General features: G+C 48.2%; 1 protein-coding gene across 26 annotated transcripts in view; it reads left to right on the forward strand.

Moving 5' to 3' along the window:
• The window catches only part of LOC105495610 (zinc finger protein 536), a 491,361-nt gene that overhangs the window by 130,739 nt on the left and 340,149 nt on the right, over positions 1–20,473 (forward strand). The window lies entirely within an intron of this gene.

Here is a 20,473-nt window from a genome sequence, read left to right on the forward strand (position 1 = left end):
GGAAGTACCATAAATTGAAAAGAGAGGGTCTGGGGCTCCGAGGTGCGCTTGAAGGCGGAGGACAGGACAGTGGTGGTGCTACGGCCTCGTGTAATATCGTAGGAGAAAAATGTCTGCAGCGTAACAGTTGGAAGTTTTCCTTTTCTTACGCCTTTTATTTGAGTTAGAAAGTGTTGATTTCACACTGTGGTGAGTGTTTTCCATCAGTTTCTTGGTGCGTGTATTTCGTGTTAAGTAAAAGGAACAGCGAACACCAGCAGTGGTCCCTTCCATCAGCGGATGAGCAGGCCTCCCCGGCACCGGTGACTTCTCAGAGCACTGGGTCTCCCCTAGGCATGGTGACAACCCACAGGCTTCCGGGCCCCGGGCTTCCAGACTGAGCTGTTTGGCTAGTTCCTTCCACAGCATATCGCCGGCAGGAGCAATTTTTGGTTCCATAGCTGTTTGGTTGGGAAAACAAGGCTGCAGTTGCCAGTAAGGTTTAGAATCTGCCTGCCAGATAAGGGAATGTCTGCGAAGACTATTTTCCCTCTTGGGAGGCAAAACACAGATGGAGAAGTTAGGAGCCTTACAATATTTAGCTGCTACATTGATGGTGAGGATTCTGCCACGCGGATGCTCACAGTTTCGGAAGGCCCAGTTTAGCATCCATGCCACAGGCCTCAGGTAGGGGAGAAGGGTAAGACTGGCTTCCTCCGGGGGCAGTGAGTGCACCAGCTTGTTCTAGAACATTCCACTCTGCATGCCTCCTGAGATGGAGGAGGTGCTGAAAGGGGCTGTTTCCCCTGACCCCAATTGGGATGGGTAGGTAAGAGAAGGATGAGCTACCTGCCCAGGTGCCTGACAGGGTGGAGACCGAGGCGGGGGAGGAGAAGGGACATGTGTGTCCTCTGGGAATGAGACGCAGATATCCTTTGGATGGGCTTCTTGGAATAGACTGTAGCTATTCCAAGGAATAGACTGTAGCTACTAGAGGCTAGTAGCTCTAGCCTCATCAGATTCTCTGCCACAGAGGTATGCATTTTGTTTTATTGATTTATTTATTTTTGTAGAGATGGGGTCTCACTCTGTCGCCCAGGCTGGAGGGCAGTGGTGTAGTCATGACTTACTGCAGTCTTGACCTCCTGGGCTCAAGCAATCCTCCCGCCTTGGCCTCCCAACGTATTGGAATTACAGGCGTGAGCCACTACGCCTGGTCATGGCATGCATTTTAAAAAATTAACTGCCCTGGCATGCTTTGGGCCTCAAAGATAAAGAACGATTGTGTGTCCTGTGGAATTGGCCACGTAAAGGCAGGGAGATTTTCTCAGACTGGAAATATACATCCTGGAATAATTTCTGGGTCACATGAACTGGAAGGAGGATTGAGACTTTATATCCAAAGACAAATTTTGTCTGCTGGAGACCAAGAAAGGGGCCAGGTATTAGAAACAGGCAGAGAATACGTGGGCACCATCCTCCCTGCCTCTCGCTGACTTTCAGGCTCCAGACCACAGACTTCTTGGGCCCTGAAGTTGAATCCTGCCCCAAGTAATCTGGACCTGGGATGAGCTGGTTAAGAATGGGTTGGAAGTGGGCTAATTCAGTCCCAGAGCCTTTTCTGGACTTTCAGAGTTTCCTGCTGGGACTCTTGCTGCTTCTCTTCGTCAATGCTGTCCCGATTCTTTGCACTGGACACTCATCCTTTTGGAGTCTTATGTATTAGGCCCTGTTGGTGATGCTGTAAAGAAGTACCTGAGGCTGGGTGATTTATAAAGAAAGCGGGTGTATTTGGCTCATGGTTCTTCGGGCTGTACAAGCATGGCGCCAGCATCTGCTCAGCTTCTGCAACTGCATGGCTTATGGTGACGCGTCATGGAGCTTTTCCTCATGGTGGAAGGTGAAGGAGAAGCAGGAGCATCACAGGGTGAGAGAGGGAGTGAGGGAAGGGGTTGGAGAGGTCCCAGACTCTTTTAAACAACCAGATCTCGCGTGAGCCAACTGAGGGAGAACTCACTCATCACCAATGGGATGGTGCTAAACCACTCATGAGGGATCCACCCCATGATCCAGTCACCTCCTACCAGGCCCCGCCTCCAACACTAGGAATCACATTTCAACTTGAGATTTGGGGGAGACACACATCCAAACCATATCATATCAAATGCTATACACATGCAGCTTCAGGATGTCCAGACCGCACTTTTTATTTTATTTTATTTTATTTTATTTTATTTTATTTTATTTTATTTTATTTTATTTTACTTTTTCATTTGGAGACAGGATCTCACTCTGTCACTCAGGCTGGAGTGCAGTGGTGTGATCTTGGCTCACTGCATCCTCGACCTCCTGGGCTCATGCGATCCCCGTGCCTTAGCCTCCCAAGTAGCTAGGACTATAGGTGCCTCCCATCGTGCCTGGCTAATTTTTGTATTTTTTTGTATAGGTGAGGTTTTACCATTTTTTCCAGTCTGGTCTTGAACTCCTGGGCTTAAACCAGGGGTCCCGGCCGGGCGCGGTGGCTCAAGCCTGTAATCCCAGCACTTTGGGAGGCCGAGACGGGCGGATCATGAGGTCAGGAGATCGAGACCATCCTGGCTGACACGGTGAAACCCCGTCTCTACTAAAAAATACAAAAAAAAAAAAAACTAGCCGGGCGAGGTGGCGGGCGCCTGTAGTCCCAGATACTCGGGAGGCTGAGGCAGGAGAATGGCGTGAACCCGGGATGTGGAGCTTGCAGTGAGCCGAGATCTGGCCACTGCACTCCAGCCTGGGCGGCAGAGCGAGACTCCGTCTCAAAAAAAAAAAAAAAAAAAAAAAACCAGGGGTCCCCAGCCTCTGGGCCATGGGCTGGTACTGTCTGTGGCCTGTTAGTAACCGGGCCGTTTTACTGCCTGAGCTCCACCTCCTGTCAGTGGCTGCATTAGATTTTCATAGGAGCCCAGGCCCTATTGTGAACTGCAAACGTGAGGGATTTAGGTTGCGCGGTCCTTTTGAGAATCTAATGCCTGATGATCTAAAGTGGAACAGTTTCACCCGAAACGCTCACTGCCTCCGGATCCAGAGAAAAATTGTCTTCCACAAAACTGGTCCCTGATGCCAAAAAGCTTGGGGACCGCTGGCTTAAGCATCTACCTGCTTCTACCTCCCAAAGTGCTGAGATTACACATGTAAGCCACTGTGCCTGACCCAGAGTACCACTCTTAAGCACTGATAACATAAACATTGAGGCAACCATTGGTAACTGAATGAATCACACACATCAGGCTATGATTTCATGTCCCACCACAATGTGGATTTCCAGACTGCTCTCTGCAAAGATTGGAGGCAGAATTTCGGGGCATGGTTGCCCAGCCTTTTATAGCTTTATCCTTTAGAAAGGATAAAGCTTTCGGGTTTATCCTTTCTAAAGGATGTTCGGGTTGGGAGGCCCAGTGACTTCCAGAAGGAAAGGCACTCAGAGCCTATAGAACCCTCCTTTTATCTAACAGACACACTGTGTCCCAGGTACCTTCAGGACTCTGGGGACCCCGGGCAGTCTGCACTTCAGGTGCTGATCCTGCGGTGGGCTGGGCTGTCCCGAGTCAGCCCCTCTGTCCTGGTACAGATGAGTGAGTCAACATCCTTCCCGCAGCAGTAATTACCTTAGTTAAATGCTGCAGGAGCAGTACTTTGGGAGCACAGAGGAGGGAGTGAATAATTGTAATTTCTCTGTGATAATGATGATAAGCCCTGCACATGTGTGTGGGGCTTTGCGTCATATTCAATCGTTACCACGAGATCTCTGGACTTTTGGAAGAAAAGATCCCAGCAAACTCTTTTGTAGCAGCTGAATGAGGTTGGTATAAGGTCCCATGGCGGACACTTTCCCAGGGAGAAAACCGAAATCAGAGATAATTTTAACTCTAGAGAGAAGGTAGAGTGGAGCTCATTCTGGCATACGCATTTCTTGGTATCATCTCAATTAATCCTCCCAAATCCCCTACCATATAGTAGATACTATGATTCGTTCCATTTTCCAGATGCGGGATCTGAGGCCAGAGAAGTGGCCTGCCCCAAACCTGGGAAGGCCAGGTCTGAGCATAGCGCTCCCTGACTTCAGAGCCTGATCCCTTCCTCCTGCCTCAAACCTGGTGGTTCAAGCACGTTCTTCCCAACTTTAGAGCCTGAACTCTTAGCTCTTGCACTGGGTACAGCGTTGGACAAGACAGACAAGGGCCCTGTCCTCAGAGGACTGATATTATGGGGGTTGAGGGTGGGGAGCAGTAAACAAGGAAACCAGTGGATACGATGGCATCATAGAGCACTAAATGCATGAGAAAACGTAGCAGGAGAATGGGTGGGGAAGGAGAGGGGTAGTATCTGTACTTGAGAGAGGGTAGGTGGTCGGGGAAGCCCCCCTAAGAAAGGGATGCTGGCAGCTAGAGGTCTGGAGGACACGGAGGGGCCAGCAGGGTGAAGTTCTGGGTAAAGCATTCGAGCAGAGAGAACAGCATGTACAAAGGCCCCATGGCAGGGAAGAGCGTGGCATGTCTAAGGGACAGTGTGTAGGCCAGTGTGGCCAGACAATGATCCCTGGGGAGAGGATGGGAGGGCCTTTATCAGGTGTGGCTTTGTAGGCCATGCTGACGAGTGTGGACTTTCATGTTTAACCAGAGGGAGTGTCTTGAGAAACCCTCCCTTTTCAGGTGTGGAGATGCTCCTAGGTGCCAGGAATGAGTGGCTTGGATTGGCTCTTGGTGGTCTTCATTTTCCGCTGGAGGGATGACCTGGAGACTTGTCCAAAGCCGGGAATTAGGGATTTCAGGCTCTGTGGTGCAAGAAAGATGGACAGCAGCACTGGGGGCCCTGCTCTTGAAGCAGCAGGGCCCATGGCAGCTGCTCAGGACCTGGCATGAGCTTTCTCTGCAGCCCTGGGAGGCCTAAGCTTCCCAGCTGTGGGCGCCTGGGGAGAGTGACAGGCAGAGGCCTTCTGGAAGGTATCACAAGCCACTTAACTTCTCTCACCTCAGATCCCACATCAGCCCACAGAGTCCAGCTGGGCTGCCCTGCCCAACTATTGCTCACCTCTTCCTGGTACAGACTCTGCCTCTTCCTTTGATCAGGGAGCCTTGGTCTGGCTAAGTCTGTGCCCAGAAGGGAAGAGCGACCCTCAGGGAGTTGCAGACATCTCCTGTTCACTGCAGGGAAAACTGGGTCATTATGGGTCATCATGAATGCAGGGTGAGTTTAAGGGTAAAGAATCTTGGTGGTTATAGTTTAGCCCTCTTTCCCTCGGGCAGTGCAGGTATTATTGCCAAGTGGTACTGTCTTCTCCTGAATTCTAGAACATTCCTAGGCTCATGGAAAACTTGGGCTAGCAGAAACCTTTATGATCAAAGCAACCTTCCTTTTATGGGTGAGAAGACTGGGACTCAGAGAGGGTAAGGGACTGGCCCAGGATCACACAGCAAATCATTAGCAGAGCCAGAACCAGACCCCACTTACTTATGTTTACGTCCAGCTCAATTCTCACCTGAGCACAGTAGGCCCTCCTCACCTCTCCCGGGATGCCCAGGCAGATCCAGACAGCTTGGGGGCGGCTTTTGGTGAACTGAGGCTCCAGCTTGTGTCTGGGTGGTGGGGCTTGTGTCTTCTTCATCTCAGTAGCTCTCACAACCCCTAGGGCTGTTCCTGGCCCACTGAGTGGTTAGCAATCACTTGTTGTGTTGATTGACTAGCTCCCTTGCTTCTGAAACTTGTAATCATTAGAACTTGTTGCATTTTGGTTTAAGCAAACCAAATATATGACAAATCCACATTTCTTTCTGAATTTTCTGACATGTGGGAATGGTAAGACCCAAGGTCTGCCCAAGTCTAACTTATGCCAACACTCAGGATGCAATCAGGCCAGGACGCTGGCTGTGAGTTTCTGGTACCTGGACAGGTGATTTCGGATGCCCTTCAGGGATTCCAGCAGGCCCATTTTAGGGTCAGACCGTGAAAGTTTTGAACAAAGACAATCAAGGCTGAAGCAACTCAACCTGGGGCAGGTTTTGGACTCTGCTCCTGAATGTGCTCCTATGGCCTACCCCGTCACTGTGTGATCTGGGCAGGTCTCTTGCCTCTTGGGGAGCTGTCATAACCCCAAATTCAGAGGGCAATTGGTAAATGCGTGGAGCTGAGTGTGCACAGAGCAGTCTGGGGAAAGCTGGCCCGTCAAAAGGGACCGCCACCACCACCTAGATTCCATCCATTGCAGCCGCCTAGGAGTGTGGGCCGGGTTTGTCCGCGTTTTCGGAGTTTTAAAAGAAAAGTCAGAAAAAAAGGAACCCAGTTCTTTTTAAAGTTTTGTCTCTGTTGTTGGTAACAAATTCAAGTTTTCAAAACGCTTTCTGTAAACACAAGTGTGTGTGCGGACTGGCTGGAGCTGGGGCCCGTATTTGGTGATTCCGGAGCACAGGGGCAGACACAGTGTGCATGGTGCGGGGAGGGCTCTCTGCAAGGAGTGGCCAGTGCGGCCCTGGGCTGCCCCCAGGACAGCCTGGTCTGGAGCGTATGAGGTGCAAATGGCTTGGAGCATTGCAGGTCCCTGGCCCCACGCTTCTCCGGGCCCTGAGTTCTCCTGCTGCTGAATATGGCTGTGCCACGGGGAGGCCAGTGACCGTTCCTGACTGCATGGGGTGAGGCCGTTGCTCAGATGTGGGCAGCAACGCAGAAGTCCCTATCTTCTGGGGGAGGCAGTCAGGACGCCCCTCTGCAGGCATCTGGTTCCACCTTCCTTCCTGTCTCCCCAGCACCTGAGTTACAGGGTGCCCACCCATCCTACCAATGTCTGCAGCGGGGAGGAGGGGATGGTCGAGTTCCATCCTTGTGGGCAGTTGGACGACCCCTCCCCACACCACTTGGGTAAGGGCTGCTTGGGAAAACACTTCCGCCTCCTCTGAGTCTGATCCCGCCCTCACATGTGGCTGATCCACTGACTTTTCTCCCCTGCATTTGGGAAGCAGCGGTCCTGATCCTCCGCCATGCTGACCGAAGCTTTCTCGGGGGCTGCAACTGGACAGGGGCAGTTGACCCAGGGCCTGCACTGACCCTGGGACAGGCGGAAGGACAAGATGCTTTCTGTGGTATGAGGCCACCTGCTGAGTGAGAGAAAGTGTCAAGGCTGTCCTGCCCACCTATTGCTCGCCTCTTCCTGGTCCAGACTCTGCTCCTTCCTCAAAGGGAGCCGAAGACCTCAGCTTCCCCCATATGAAGAGCCTGCGGGTCAGAGAGGCAAGCAGGTGGCCCAGCATCTTCAGAGCTTGGGGAGGAGGTTGGGGCAGGTCCCCAGATAGCTGCTGAGCATCTCCTTCTACCCAAAGTATCATGCATGCAGCGAGCTTAGGCGTAGTGCAAGAGCTTGGGAAGAGGTGGGCTCGGCTCCGGGCCTCACTTCCTGTTGGCCCCTGCCCGGCTCCCTTGATTTCTGTACCCTCCCTTCATCCTGTTCACATGCAACATGGAGTTTCTGTGTGTGTAATATTATTTGTTTTTATTTCTGTAATCCCTTTATTGTTTGCACAACTGCTGTCAGACTGTTGCCTGAAAGTATCACAGGATAATTGCAGAACGCCTGCATAAGTAATTTCTTATGAAATCGGGCCTTGTCTGCATATAAAATTGTTTTTCGTTGCTGCATGCATGCACTTTATTCTATCGAGGCTGTTTACCGGGCTTGCACCTTTCCCACAGGCCACACGGATGGGAGTGTCTGACGCCGGGAAATAATGAAACACGATCAGTATTCTTTTTTGGTCAGATGACATTTCTGGAAGGTGACAGTCGGTCCGACGCGGTCCTGGCCTTGGAAGGAGGGGAGGCGTTTGCTGAAATGGGGACTCGGGGTCCGGCTTCCCAGGCCGCTGCTGGGGAAGGCCACTGGCTAAGCCCGCCTTGCATTGGGCATTTCTTCCGACCACATTTCTGCGATATTAATGGTGTGTGGTAGTGAAAGAAATGTGTTTTATTCTCGAGTCTAACCCTGCTGTTATCAAAGTAACTTCCAGCTTATTAGCGACAAAGGACTTTTCTCCTCTCTGCTGCCCTGTTCGCCAGGGCTTCCTGAATTAAACTGCTGTTTCCTGTCCTTTATATGCATGACCACATCTGGGTAGCCTGCTCACAGCCCTGCTGCTTAATAACAATCACCTTCCCTTTCAGTCTCTGTTGATTGTTTCTAATTCACTCTGACAGATAGTGCCTGACAACTTGCCGGCTTTTCCCTCCCTCCGTGACCTGAAGTTACTCACAGCACTTATATAGTCTGTCATTTTTAATATTTGATTTCATTTTAAGTTATGTGTTTTACTGAGAAGATGAAACCAAAAAAAAAGGGGACTCGTAATGGAACATAAATTTAACCCTTCTTGCCATTCGGCACCCGACGGTAGAACTCTCCCTGTGTGCCTGGGCGACAGCTTCTCCTTTGCTGGAATCCCCAATGCTGCTGCTGCTGGATTTTCTTCTCTTTCCTTCTTTCTTTTTTTTCCTCTTCTTTTTCTTTTTTCTTTTCTTTTTTTTTTTTTTAAGCCTTTTTTTCATTTCTGGAAACAAAAGCTTCATGTCATATTTTTCCCTTTAATGGGGCTTGATTACTTTATGGAGCTAATTATGGTGCTTTTTGCTTTGCAATGAGGGTCCAATTGTTGGAGATTTGGGGGGCTTTACTATGGAGGGAGGGCATCCAGGGAGAGGCCTGGTGAAGTAGAAATGACTGGCTTCCATGAAGGCGTCAAACACATGCAATAGACCTTTCTTTTTGGAGGTTTTTCTCTTTGTGCCAGCTGTTGGTGCAGAGAAATGCCAGTTCTCCCTGGGCTTGGGATATGCCACTCCGAGTAGGACCTTCCAAAGAGTGGGGAGCAGGCTGGTGGTGGGGTTGAGCCTGGACATAAATTTCTTCTGCCATGTTCACTCTGAATCTGCCCCTGCGGGCGGCCTGGCAAGGCAGGCGTCCTCTGGGGTGGGGTGGGTGGGGCGGGCGTCCCACATCACTTCAGGGTCCACTCTGCTGTGACTTTGCCTTTTGTTTGACATAAGACAAAGGCTTCTGTGTCCCTCTTGGCCCTTCAGAGGTCGAGAGCTGTGAGGCCGTGCATTAGGTCAGCTTTGCAAATAGACACCACCAACTAAAAAAAGAGGCACGTTAACCCATGATGCCTCACTGCTGCTGCTGGTCCTACTGCGGGTGTCTGTCTGTTTCGCACAGTGGGGCACGGGCAGTTGAGAAAGTGTAGGAAGAGAGATCTGGGTTGGATCTCAGTTTGAAACATTTCAACTTCACTATCGCCCGTGGCCCAGCCTCCCTGGGACCAAAGCTCCTCTGAGTCTGGGAGCTGCCACTCTCAAGGCCCTGCCCAAACGTTTTCAGATACTTGCAGTTGCAATTGTGCAGGCGCAGAGGTGTGCCAGTCCTCCAGGCAGAGGCGGGTGGCTTTCCTAGTGAGTTCCGGAAGATGAGAGCCGCATCTCAACACTTTGTTGTAAAGGTAGTCGGCTGGGAACAGCGTGATGCAGTCTGGTCCTCTAGGAGGCCACTTTGCAGAAAGTGCTAGGCTTGGACTTCAAAGCAGCAAAAGGCCTCCAGGTAGGGCTGGCTCCACTGTCCATGGTGCAGATATTCCGGCCACTTCCCTGCTGTTCTATGACCCTTGGGTTCAGGCCTGAGGAAGGAAGTCCTGCAGAGGCCAGCCACACCTGTCTTGACCCAGCTACTACCACCATGACTCATTTGCCTGGGGAGTTTCCTTTGCCAAGCCTACTCCTTCGAGAACCTTGGTCCTACCTCTTTCCCTGGGCACTGTGGGTGAACTGAGGAACTGGCTGCTCATTGATGACTTTGCTCATTGCTTCCTTGTCTTCTTCCAAAGGGGGTGAAAAAAGGCAAGAACAATGATCTATTTTGACAGTTTCTCAGTGGTGCTTGTATATTTGGAAAGCATTGCCTTTATTTTGAGACATGTTTATTTATTTATTTATTTATTTATTTATTTATTTATTTAATTTATTCATTTTGAGACAGGGTCTCACTCTGTTGCCCAGGCTGGAGCGCAGTGGTGCGATCTTGGCTCACTGCAACCTCGCCTCCTGGGCTCAAGCAATTCTCCCACCTCAACCTCCTGAATAGCTGGGACCACAGGCACACGCCACCATGCTCGGCCAATTTTTGCATTTTTGGTAGAGATGGGGTTTCACCGCGCTGCTCAGACTGGTCTTGAACCCCTGACCGCAAGTGATTCGCCTGCTTCAGCCTCCCAAATTGCTGGGATTACAGGCGTGAGCCACCGAGCCCAGTCAAGACATGCTAATTACAACAAAAAAGGAGGGTCATGTGAAAAAAGCAAAATAGACACAAACCATTGCCCTTCTACAAGAGTGAGTCAGTGGAGAGGTAAGGATAAAATGGCTTCTCTCTTTCACTGACCCAAGTAGTCTGTATTTATTTATGTTTGTGGAGATGGGGTCTCCATCTGTTGTTGTCCAGGTGGGAGTGCAGTGGTATGATTGGATTTCACTGCAGCCTCAAACTCCTGGGCTCAAGTGATCCTCCCACCTCAGCCTCTCAAGTAGCTAAGACTACAGGTGTGCACCACCATGCTCGGCTCATTCTTTTATTTATTTATTTTATAGAAATGGGTCTCATTGTGTTGACAGGCTGGTCTTGAACTCTTGGCCTCAATCGATCCTCCCACCTCATCTCCCAAAGGGTTGGGATTACAGGTGTGAATCAGCATGCCTGGCCCATCCAGATGGTCCTTATGTTCCTGGCAATGGACCAGGTGAGACAGAAAATAGGGGAAGGAATATATGTTGTTTTTAAATTTTTTTTCCAAATCCCTCAATAGTTGTAACCTTCTGGGGGTCACCAGGTCTTCCTTGACATGTGTCGTGAGTGTGTGCTGGTGTGATGTGGGCTGTTAGCAGTCTTTGGCAGTGATGTTGATTCTCACTGGCCAGGAGGACCCTTTCCTTCACCCAAGCCCAGTGAATCTGGGCTGAAAAGACCCAGTGCCATGAGGAACAATACATAGAAGGAGATCAGGACCGTCATTCCCTTTTGCTTTTAGGAGGGCAGTGGAAATAGGATCTTTATTGTTTTGTTTTGTTTTTTTGAGACGGACTCTGGCTCTGTCACCCAGGCTGGAGTGCAATAGTGTGATCTTGGCTCATTGCAACCTCTGCCTCCTGAGTTCAAGCAATTCTCCTGCCTTAGCCTCCTGAGTAGCTAGGATTACAGGAGCCCACAACCTTGCCCAGCTAATTTTTGTAGTTTTAGTAGAGACGGGGTTTCACCACATTGGCCAGGCTGGTCTCAAACTCCTAACCTCAAGTAATCTACTCGCCTCAGCCTCCCAAAGTGCTGGGATTACAGGCGTGAGCCATGGCGCCTGGCTGGAAATAGGATCTGAAAGAAGTTTCAATATTTGAGGTTTAGCCTCCAGCAAGGCCACATCAAGCTTTTTTCTTTCTCCTCCCCACAAAGGACTGTTGGGCTTACCATTGGTTCTTGTTTAAGAGTTGAGAGGCCGGGGGCAGTGGCTCACACCTATAATCCCAGCACTTTGGGAGGCCGATGTGGGCAGATCACAAAATTGGGAGTTTGAGAGCAGTCTGGCCAATATGGTAAAACCCTGTCTCTACTAAAAATACAAAAATTAGCAGGACGTGATGGTGCGTGCCTGTAGTCTTAGCTACTTGGGAGGCTGAGGCAAGAGAATCGCTTGAACCCGGGAGGCAGCGGTTGCAGTGAGCCGAGATTGTGCCACTGCACTCCAGCCTGGGCAACAAGAGAGACTCCATCTCAAAAAAAGAAAAAAAAAAAAAAAAGAGTGTGAGAGAAATTGGGGTTTGAAATTAAGGAAAGGCTTTGATGTGGCTCTTGTGCAGCAGGTCTTTATCTATTACCTGGTGGGCTGGGACAAGCTCCCTAGAACTGTAGGCTGACAAGAGGAGGGGTTCACAGTATTTCCCGACCTATTCCCCACCTGTCCAGAGTGCCACAATCCAGACCTTCTGTGCACCCAGCATCGACAGCGTGTATGTTCAGTTAGCATTGAGGTCTGGATGACCCTTGGTGGCACTGCTGTTGTGACCCCTTGAGTTTTCTCAGGAGGCAGCCTATCACCAGGGCTGTGGATTCGTGGGGCCCTGAGAATTCATTGACAACTGTGCCTAAAAGGACGTTCCCGTAGGGAAGTAAGGTGCACACTTTTTCAGTACACTCTGAGCTGGCAGAAGCATACAGAGAGCCCAGCTACTCTACCCGGAACCACCATCCTAGGCAATGATGGGCTACAGCTACAGAGGGGAAGAACCTACACATCACAAGCCACGTCGCAAAGTAGAGCACAACCAGTGCCACCTCTGAGATTCAATGGAGAGCCATGAATTCTCAGGCGAGACGGAGAGATCAGTTAATAAAAGCAATAAGAATAAACTGTTGACTGATAATAAAGGAGCTAATAATTGTAGTGCACTTCCTCTGTGCTCAGCACTGTGCAATCATTTAAAGACAGGAAAAGCTGGGCTAGTTTTGAGGCTCGGGAAGAGCTTCATGGAAGGGCTGGCCTTGGAGCTGGACCTTGAGGGACCAGGAAAATATTCAACAGTCAAGATGGGAGAAGGCAAGAGAGAAGCTTCTTGCAGAAGGCAGGGGTTTGTCAGATGCATTTGCAGATTTGGGAGGGGGAATTGAAGTGGTCATTCCCAGCAGAGGCAAGAGACGGGGAGCCTGGAAAAACTGAGGGCGGATAGGTATGTTGGAGAATGTTAAGCATCTCTGTTTCGCTGGAACTTAGGATACAGGTGTAAGATGTATAGGATATAGCATAAGAGCAGGCAAGAGTGGGGGTGTGGGCTGGAGCCCCACGGTGAACAAAGCTGTGTGCCCAGTTAAGTTATTTGTGACTCATTGAGATGTAGCCAAGAATGGAACCGCTAGAAAACCATTTGCTGAACTGACACAGGGAAAATGGGAATGGGAGAAAGATAATCACCCCAGCCAGGCACAGTGGCTCATGTCTGTAATCCCAACATTTTGGGAGGCTGAGGTGGGCAGATCACTTGAGCCTAGGAGTTCAAGACCAGCTTGGGCAACATAGGGATACCCCATCTCTACAAAAATATAAAAATTAGCTGGGCATGGTGGCGTGCACCTGCAATCCTAGCTACTCGGGAGGCTGAGGTGGGAGGATGGCTTGAGCCCAGGAGGCAGTGAGCCAAGATCCCACCATTGCATGCCAGCTTGGATGACAGAGAAAGATCCTGTCTTAAAAAATAAAAATAAAAGAGAATCACCCCACCAGCCTCTTGCAGAACTTGCTGTTGCATTTCTCTTGATTGAGGCTTATAGTAACTGCAGGAAGAAAGATGGAAATTGGGACAGGCTAAGTTTGGGGCGTCCAGACAGTGTCCAGCCTGCGCAGGGTGCATTGCAGGCAGTCCCAGCACGCTCTCAGGCCAGGGCATGAACTGAAAACAAGCAACTTGGCCTTAAGATAACAGCAAAAAGTGATGACTCTTTAGAAAAGAAAAACACCCTTTATATTCATCAGGGTCATATGCGTTTTTCTTTTCATATGTATACAAAAGAGGTACTTTGGGTGATACAAGGGGTATATGCCAATGTCAAGAGCAGGCAAGAACAATGGAACAATTAGCAGATTCATCAGTTCTCCTGCTTATACTTCAGTTCCAAGAGTAAAATGTTAGTTTGTTCAACTCTGCGCTTTACGCCTTGATCACAGTGTGAAAAGTGTTGACTAAGCTTAGCATCCTGGTCGGAGGGTCAAGACCCGTGGCTTTTAAACATGCTTATATGAAATCCAAACATTCATGGTCACTGGTGATCTGAAATCAAGGCACAACTTATGAAACGAACACGTAATTATCTTGTTTACTCAGGGTATAAATAGAGTGCATGCATTTTAAAATTTTTCTTCCTGATAAGGACTTTCGCCAGCATTTGGTCTTTAGATAGGCATGTGCTCTCTCTCTCTCTTTCTCTCTCTCTCGCTGTCTCTCTGATGCTCTTGTTCTTTCTCTTCTTAGTCTTTTTCTTCCTGTTCCTGTACCTCCCCAAACTTTCCTTCTCCCCTTCCCTGTCTGTTGTCTTTCTCCCCTCTTTCTTCTTCCCTCTCTCTCTCCTTTAGAAGAGAAGGGACTTGCTAGTTCTTGTTGCCCCTGCAAGAGGCAGGAGCAGCCGTTGCAGTTCTTTCTAGGAGTATTTCCTGCTTCCCACACAGCTTTGGTGGGGGGAAGATGCTGCCCAGGGAGGCCCTGGTGTGCTTGAACATACCATTGCCACTCCACGAACACAGGCAAGGGCCACGAAGCCCACATCTGCCTTGGACAACCCAGCTGACCTCCAGGTCCCATGTAGCAAGGACTCCCGTGGAGGTAACCTTTCTAGGCACTCCCTGCAGGGCTCTGGAGAGTGCGAGGGCTGACTCCTTAGCTCTAAGCTGGCCACTTCCAGCATTCCCACATCTAATTTTTTTTTTTTTTTTTGAGACGGAGTCTTGCTCTGTCGCCCAGACTGGAGTGCAAGCTCCGCCTCCCGGGTTCATGCTATTCTCCTGCCTCAGCCTCCCTAGAAGCTGGGACTACAGGCACCTGCCACCACGCCCGGCTAATTTTTTTTGTATTTTTTTGTATTTTCAGTAGAGACGGGGTTTCACCGTGTTTGCCAGGATGGTCTCGATCTCCTGACCTCATGATCTGCCCGCCTCGGCCTCCCACACCTAATTTTGGAGTTTTTCCAGACTGAGAACCACCTGCTTGTGGACTTTAATAGTTTTTAAGTAGGCACACTTTTTCCCATAACATATTATATTTAGCTTTGTCCTGAATAATAATAGCTATGAAATCTCTGGTTGAATTTGCCAGTTATGTATTTTTCATATCAAGTATCAAAATAGTTATATAAGTCTTCATTTTTAAAAAACCGGAGTTTCTCTGTGTATCGTCTGAAATCTTGCTATGTGTCTGGTGATCTCTGTGCAACTTTGGGGCACTGTTTGGGATTTTCACATCCAGCCAGGTACTTGGAATCTAGTGCAAGGAAGTCACCCCCCAAACCCCTGAGGAAGCCCCCCGCCAACTCCTCCAGCCCACAGCAAGTTCTCCTCTGTCTTCATGGTCCTTCCCTTTGAATCCCTAATTGCCATTTAATCATGTGCCGCTCTGGTCACATCTGACAACACTGTGAGCGGCTGCTGGGCAATGCTTTCTGGCTCTGTCACTTTCCCTTCTAAATTGCAAGACTCTTGAGAGTGGGCACCATGTTCTTCCGTGTCAGCCAAAGTGCCCGATCAATTGAGCTAGCTGTCAGTCTGTCTATCTATCTATTATCTACCTGTCTGTCATATCTATCTATCTATCTATCTATCTCTCTATCTATCTATCTATCTATCTATCTATCTATCTATCTATCTATCTATCTACTTTCTTTCTTCCTTCCTTCCTTCTTCCTTCCCTCCTTCCCTCTCTCTCGATCTATCATCTTATCTGTCAATCTGTCTATGTATTTATCGTCTCTCTATATATGGATAGATCTATTTATCTTTCTTCCTTTCTAGATCTATCTATTTATTGTTTGTCCATTATCTATCTATCTGTCTGTCAGTCTATCTATCTATCTATCTATCTATCTATCTATCTATCTATCTATCTATTCGTTTATCCCGTGTTTTCCCTTTCCCCTCCCTCTCTTCTCTCTTTCATCCTACTTGATGAGCCAGGTACTGTTTTTGGCCCTGAGAATGCAGCAGAGAACAAAACAGCCACAGTCCCTGCCCTCTTGTAGCTGACATTCCAGTTGGAGGAGTCAGGCAATAAATACACAAATACTATTATATAGGAAGAAGCCGGAACACCATTTGTTAGGGTAAATGCCACACCAAGTGTTTAAACAGGAGGATCTGAAGCTGAGGGACTGAGGGCTGACTGAGACTGAGTGATAAGGGAAGGCCCTCTGGGGAGGGGACACTGATTCCCATGAGGATGGCAGCAGCTGGACAGAGGACACAGCAGGTGTAAAGGCCCCAAGGCAGCGACAGGCTGGATGAGTTTGAGGAGCAGAAAGAAAATGCAATAAAAGGATGACACTTATTTGGTTTCAACTTCAACAAGGGTCAGTTTTTCCATTTCTCACTTGCTAGGGGCAGTGGCTCCTTTTCCATGGAAGAAAATCTGACCCCTCACCTCTGAAAGCCCCTCTGCCACATCCCTTCTGCTAGGGTGCTTGGGATGCTCCGTGCTGTTCCCTTGCAGGGTTGGAGGGTCGGAGGGGAGCGCGCCATGGTGAGGCCACCGCTGACATGCTAATATTTCATTTTAATCTTGAGTGCCAGGTTACTTCCTGAATGAAGTGTCTCAGACAAGGCTCTAACTTACATGAAATAAAAGAGTTTAATGCTAATTACACATCATCTGACTACCGAAGCCATATTTATTGATGGTCTAAAAACACCATTGAGGCGGACGGACTGGGGATCTATCTTGGCTAGAAATGCACCTAGAGTCCCTTTAGACTCCTTTGCAATTCACACCTACACGCCCCACGCATGGCAAAGCCCAGGGCATGTGGACGTGGAGTGCGGGGAGCTGGAGTGATCCGTTTGGCTTTCTCTACCAGGTGAATAGATCAGAGCCTTCAATGCGCATTTCATTCAGGAGGTCTGGGGTGGAGCCCAAGCTGCTCACCTTAGCCAGCCCCCGGGAAGTGCTAGTGATGCTGGTCCCGTGGCAGCAGCGCAATGAGACATGAGAGTCTGGAATAGCCGAGGGGCGAGCACGCTCTGATCTTGGCTCCTGGCCACAGATCACAGGGAATGACACCCACAAGCAGAGCCTTGCACTTCACTGTCTTGCCTACCACCTCAGTCTCTCCCTTCTCCTTTTCCTCCTTCCCCTGCCCCAGTCCTTCCTCCTGCACCTTCCCATGTTGGCTTTGCTGTGGTCTCTCCAAGGCTAAGCACAGCATTTTCTCACACTTGTTAAAGTATCCATTGCACAGCTGGACCACCATCTCCCACCGCTTGCCTTGGTTCTGGTTGTCTGAGCTTCATGCCTGGTCTCCCCACCTAGACTGAGCCACTCAAGGGCAGAGCCTCTGTCCCTCCCTGCTACTCCTGTCCCTCCTGGGTTCCCAGATTCTTCTTGTCATGACAAAGAGGAAGCATATATTTCCCCACCCTCTGCAAGGAGAGACTCACAGAAGGCAGAGCTTGCTGCAGCAGCCACATGTTGATTGAACGTGGTGGGGTAAGGCCCGAAACACAAGTTGTGTTCTTCCAGTCCATCCTCCAGCTTCTCCTTAGCGTATCTTCTTTTGACCGTGTCTTTCCTTTCCTCTTATCAGCATTCTCTGAATGGTGCAGACTATGGCTGCAAAACTCTTGTTACCAAATGTGAAGTGCTACCAAATCCTCTCCCTCCATCTGTCTACACAGAAACCTCACTACCTCGCTTGCCTTTGCCCTTTGCAACTAAAGCCACTTATGTGCTCTCTGGCAGCCACACGGACATCCCACTGATGGGCCTGCAAGGGCAACAGCATTTCCATCAGTGGCTGAGGTTGTGACCACCTGGAGAAGGCACCCTGGTGGCTGTCCATGGGGAATGTGGGTTTCATGTTGCTAGAGCTTTGGATTTTTCAAGCAAAAGCAGGAATCTCTATTTTTACATGAAACTCAACAAGTTGATGACCCTTACATATCTTTTCTTAAATTGCCATGTGAGCCACACAAGTTATGAGTGGGTGGAATTCAGCGAGCAGACCTCAAGGTGTGGCCTCTGGTACAAACCAACTGTAGGGAGGATTCCGTGGATTTGACAGGGGAGAAGCTCACCGGGTCCGAGGGAGGGGACTGGTGGAGGCTGGGTCCTCAGCAGCTCCCCTTGCTTGGTGAAGGAGCATCACATGGAAAGGGCTTTGAGGACCCAGGAGCCATTTTGCAAGTGTAGACCCTGATGTGGCTCTCAGGCCTCAGGAAAACTCATTCTTCATACCAGCTTGTCTGTAGCCCACCTATAATTAGCATCTGAAAAGTCTAAATGAACTGCCTGATCCAGTAAATTTAGCAGACTTGTTGTGAAGTGTTACCAAATCGTCTCCCTCCAACTGTCCACACAGACGCCGCACTACCTTGCTTGCCTTTGCTCTTTGGAACTGAGGTGCTTACGTGCGCTGTCTGGCAGCCATGCAGACCTCCCATTTATGTGATCTATAATGAGTTTATTAGTGTTTCACTGCCTTGTTGCTATTAAGTTTTATCAGTTTCAGCTTCAAGAGCACAAGGTTAAATTTTCAATAGAGTTTTCGCAAAGTTTAAGTGGGATTAGGATTGTTAAAAATATGTCCAAATGGTGGAAACATGTATTTGGTTTGATGATACTATTTCTGCCCACTCAAGGATTTTGATCTCTTATTTATAAATGTAACACTTCTCTGAAAACCAGAATGGTAGCACAGGGCTCGGATTTTCTTTTTGCAAATGAAACATGAATGCATTAAATGTAGAGGATCACACTGAAGCTGTGTCAATTGAGTCCGACCCGTCTGCGGTTGTGCAGTCTAGATGTTGCTGTCACTGTCCCGGGGTGTGGTTATGACTGGCTGTTGCTTTGACCTGGCAAATAAACATTGTAAAGGAAAAGACAAAATTCTTCTGCAGATTGCAAAGGAATGAATTATGACATTATTTTCTCCCTGTACCATAAGATAAGCAGGTTCTCCTCTGAAAATAGGTGTGTGCATAATTGAATATTATTAACCTGGGTCTGTTCTGTAATTCTTGAGCAATTATTATTATTTTTTTTTTTTAGAAGGAAACCAACTCAGGAGTTTCTTCAGTGGCTGCAATCAGAATAAAGTGGTTGCACTTTTAGGTTAAGAGAAAAAAAAACAGTAATAGGCTGAGCTGCTATTATGGAAACTTTATTATTATTGGTACATAAGCTAGCTGGGGGTTTAAGCACAGAGCAGTTGGATAATTTAGCTAGCTCCTGGATCCAATTAAAAAAAATATATGTTGTGTCCACAGTGGGGGGATGGCCATCACTGAGAAAGCACTCTAACGTGGATGGTGACACACCTGTGGCATTCTCTTGGTTATACGCAGTTTGGGATGCAGAATGCTCTAAATCCTCTCATTACTGCCTTAGAGAAGGCAGACACTTCAAGCAGTTCTCCATTTATCTGAGATTACCAGTTAAACTCGTTAAAAAGCAACTATGGCTCGTTCCCTCAATTGGCTGTTGGGAAGATTTCCGTGTTCTTTAGCAATGGTGACAGCGTGGCTTTGATTAGTGGAGTGCTATACTTTTTAGGGGAGACCTTTTCTAACTTAATTTATGACTCTGGTTGAATGGCGTCTGTGCTGGGGTATTACGTATTTCCCCAACTATTGTACCTGATGTCAATAAAGGTGCATTTAGGGAAATTTGAACTGAAACCCCAGGGTGTTTTTGTTCTTTGGGGAAGCAATGCACCATAAACATTTTGAGCTTGAGCCAACACCCTCCCCTGACCGTGATTGCAAATTACTATAGAATGTATGGATTGCTGGTGGAACACCATTTGAGGAAACCTGTATTTTATAGAATGTCACTTTTACGCACAATCCAGGCAAAACAGAAGGAAAAAGAAAACTAATTTAAACAGTGGACAGTATTTTCTTGCATGAAGATTATGACAAAAAATGTTATACAAATCAAGCTCTAAATATGGCTTTTTATTTAATCATTATTACATCAATCATCAATATCAATACTTAACAGCAAGCGGATAACGTAGCCAGTAGGTGAAACAGCTATTAAAAAGTGTAAAAAAATGATTAATCAGGTACGGGGGGTATTAATGCCCTCCAATTATTAAATGATAAGTATGTATTTTTGAAAGTGTTTGTTTTGAATAATCAACTGTAATATTAGTTTGCAAAAACGTAATTGCTTCTTAATTTTGCATTTTAGCTTCTTTGTGCCGGGTACAAAGGTAGTATATTTCTGTAGTTATTGTTTGCAGCACTCCGTGTAAAAAATCACGTTCATTTCAAGAAGCTGTTATGGTATTGATTGTGGTAAAGACTTCCATTAACTGACCAATCTAAATCTCATAAGTGATGTCAGGATAGTTATGCATTTGCTTGGTTCAAGTATTCAGCCATTATGTTAGAATGCAGGCAGTGTCTGAATATGGCTGTTAAATTATTTCTAAATACCGAACCAGAACAGCTTAACAGTTCTGCAGTTTGAGACTGACACAAAAATGACAATCTGCCACCTCTTTGTTTTTTAAATATTAACGCTGTATTGGGATAGTATTTTTGGAGTAAAAACCTGTGGCACGAGAGGATAAGTGACATAAACAAAGGCAGCTGGGCTTCATGAAATAATGGAACAATAAGGCCCTTGCAGCCGCTCTCATCACTCCAGTATGTTAATTAGCATTCTGTTGTGGCCGCAACAC

The sequence above is a fragment of the Macaca nemestrina genome, chromosome 20 (assembly GCF_043159975.1).
Source record: "Macaca nemestrina isolate mMacNem1 chromosome 20, mMacNem.hap1, whole genome shotgun sequence".
In the NCBI taxonomy this organism is placed as follows: Eukaryota; Metazoa; Chordata; class Mammalia; order Primates; family Cercopithecidae; genus Macaca; species Macaca nemestrina.